The sequence below is a fragment of the Aplysia californica genome, unplaced genomic scaffold (assembly GCF_000002075.1).
Source record: "Aplysia californica isolate F4 #8 unplaced genomic scaffold, AplCal3.0 scaffold01260, whole genome shotgun sequence".
Lineage (NCBI taxonomy): Eukaryota > Metazoa > Mollusca > Gastropoda > Aplysiida > Aplysiidae > Aplysia > Aplysia californica.
Window position 1 is genome coordinate 51,632 of NW_004798530.1, and position 2,624 is coordinate 54,255.

The 2,624-nt window shown below is 44.9% G+C and overlaps 1 protein-coding gene across 1 annotated transcript in view; it reads left to right on the forward strand.

The window, feature by feature from the left end:
* The window catches only part of LOC101845209, a 19,380-nt gene that overhangs the window by 1,406 nt on the left and 15,350 nt on the right, over positions 1 to 2,624 (forward strand). The gene's annotated exons all lie outside the window — the stretch shown is intronic.

Sequence of the window (2,624 nt, forward strand, 5' to 3'; positions counted from 1 at the left end):
ACACAAACACAAAAATACACACACTCATACACACACACAAACACACACACAAACACACACACACACATACACACATACACACACACAAACACACACACATACACACTCACGAACACATGTGCACACACATGTACTCCAAACACAAACTAACACACACACACACACACACACACACACTCACACACACACACACACACACACACACACACACACACACACACACACACACACACACACACACACACACACACACGCACACACACACGCACACACGCATACGTGCTTATCACACGCGCACGGGGGGCTCTCGTGGCCTAGAGGTTAAGGTGTTCGCCTCTCATTCAAAGGTCCCGGGTTCGAATCCGGGTAGCGATCAAAAATATTTTTTTTCTCTAAATTTGTCTCCTTTCACCCCCTTTCCTACTCTCTAGCAATGTTCTGTCGTCTGCTTCCGTCTCCTCTTTCTGCCCCCCACCCTTTCACCTCCCTTGCCCCCTCCTCTGGGCTCCTGATTCTTTCTGCAGCCTTTCTACTGCTACTCATTGGCTTCTTCTTACTGCTGTCTTTCAGCCACACCCCTGATCTTCTGGTAGGAAAGATCTACACCTAGCCTTCTCGGACAAGGGCGAAAAATCTCGGAGGTCCCGTGTGCAAGTTGTGCACGTTGAAGATCCCTTGGTGGTCTAAAATCGATAAGAGTAGACTTCGGCCCCCACCTGGGCAAAATTCAAAATTTCCTACCAACTGAAAATATTAGGAGTGTCCCGCGCGCTCATATGACCTATGCAGTTGCGAGCGCCGTAAAACAATTTACAAAAACAAAACAAAAAAACAAATGAAAAGAGATACAACATCACATTGACACATTTATGACATAATATTGCAATTTTATATGACATTCTACCGGACACGGGAAGATAATCTCTCTCCTCTCTCTCTCCCTCCCTTTCTCTCCCTCCCTCTCCCTCCCTCTCACCCTCTCCCTCCCTCCCTCCCTCTCCCCCTCCCTCTCTTCCTCTCTCCCCTTCCCCCCTCTCTCCCCCCCCCCTCTCCTCCTCTCCCCCTCCCCCTCTTGGATGACGAGTCCATTCTTGTAAATTTGTAATCACTCAAGACCTAGAACTAGATTCTAGATACGGTAGATGTAGGCAGACTAGACAACAGTAGATCAATGCAACGCGAGCTTAAAGGGATCGGCAATAGGCGCCCTCTATGTGGAGTCAAGCAGACACCTACTGGCGCCTGTCCGAGTCGATCTTCAGCCGCTTCAGTTTCGGCTTTCTTTATGTTATCGCTCTAAGTAAGTAAGTAAGTAAGTAAGTAAGTAAGTAAGTAAGTAAGTAAGTAAGTAAATAAGTAAGTAAATAAGTAAGTAAGGACTAAGGGGGTTCAAGAAGTTTTGATCTAAGCATGAAAGAAAAAGATAGAGCTTTGGAACTTGGCACACATGCTTTTGTTTCTCTATATTATTAATATTATAGTCACCACGCAGAGTAACACCATTCTGCCACCTCTCTTTGACCTTCAAATGGCCTTGAGAGAAAAATGATCCAGAATGGGCCCCTAACCAGGCTTCAACAGCTTCAATGGCGTCCTCGTTGTCATGGAAATTACGTCCTTTGAGTGACTTTTAAACATTAGGAAACAGAAAAAAGTCTGAAGAGAGGTAGGTCTGGTAAATAAGCCGGGCGGGGCAGGATTTCAAAGCGGCGTTGTTCTGCTGTCTGGACTGCTTGTTGTGCCCTGTGCGCAAGGGCGTTGTCGTGCTGTAGGAGGACCCCACTGCGGAGTTTTCCACGCCTTTTTCTCACTAATTCAGATCGCAGTTTTATCAGCAAACTCGAGTAGTAGTCTCCTCTGACTGTTTTTCCATTTTCCAGGTAGTCAGTCATGATGATACCTTCACAATCCCAGAAACACGATAGCATGGCCCTTCCTCTTGATGGTGTTACCTTTGCCTTCTTTGGTGAGGAAGAAGAAGGGGTTTTCCATAGCATGGAGGACATTTTGTATTCTGGATTAAAATGATAAGTCATGTTTTATCCATAGTCACCATGTATTTAAAGAGATTTGTGTCACTGGACTCAATTCGAATGAGATTTTTGCTGGTCTCAATCCCTCTGCTTCTTTTGTTCAAATGTCAAAAGGCGGGGTAACCACCTCGCACACACCGTATTCATGTTACGATGATCGTGGAGAATCATTTCAATTGACCCTTTACTTATTCTCATTTCACTTGAGAGCTGTTTAACTGTTATACGTTGGTCTTGTAGAACCTGTTCCTTCACTACGGATACATTCTCTTCAGTTACCACAAAGGATGAGCGCCCTTCACGATCTTCATCCATCACCAGCATGAATCCAGATTTAAATTGTCTTTCCCAGTATGTCACAATACAATATAATATAACGAGGAGATTTGTCACCATAAATTTGAACTATGTCTTGAAAAATGTCTTTAGGGGATTTTCCTTGCAAGTGTAAAAACTTGACAACTGAGCGAAATTCAACAGACTCCATGGTATAGCTTCAGCAGACGAACGTCACCCTCTGCATCCGAAAATAGGAAACCAAGTACTCCAAAGATTGAAAAGAGGATCTTCGTGGATGGTGCAGGCGGAGCG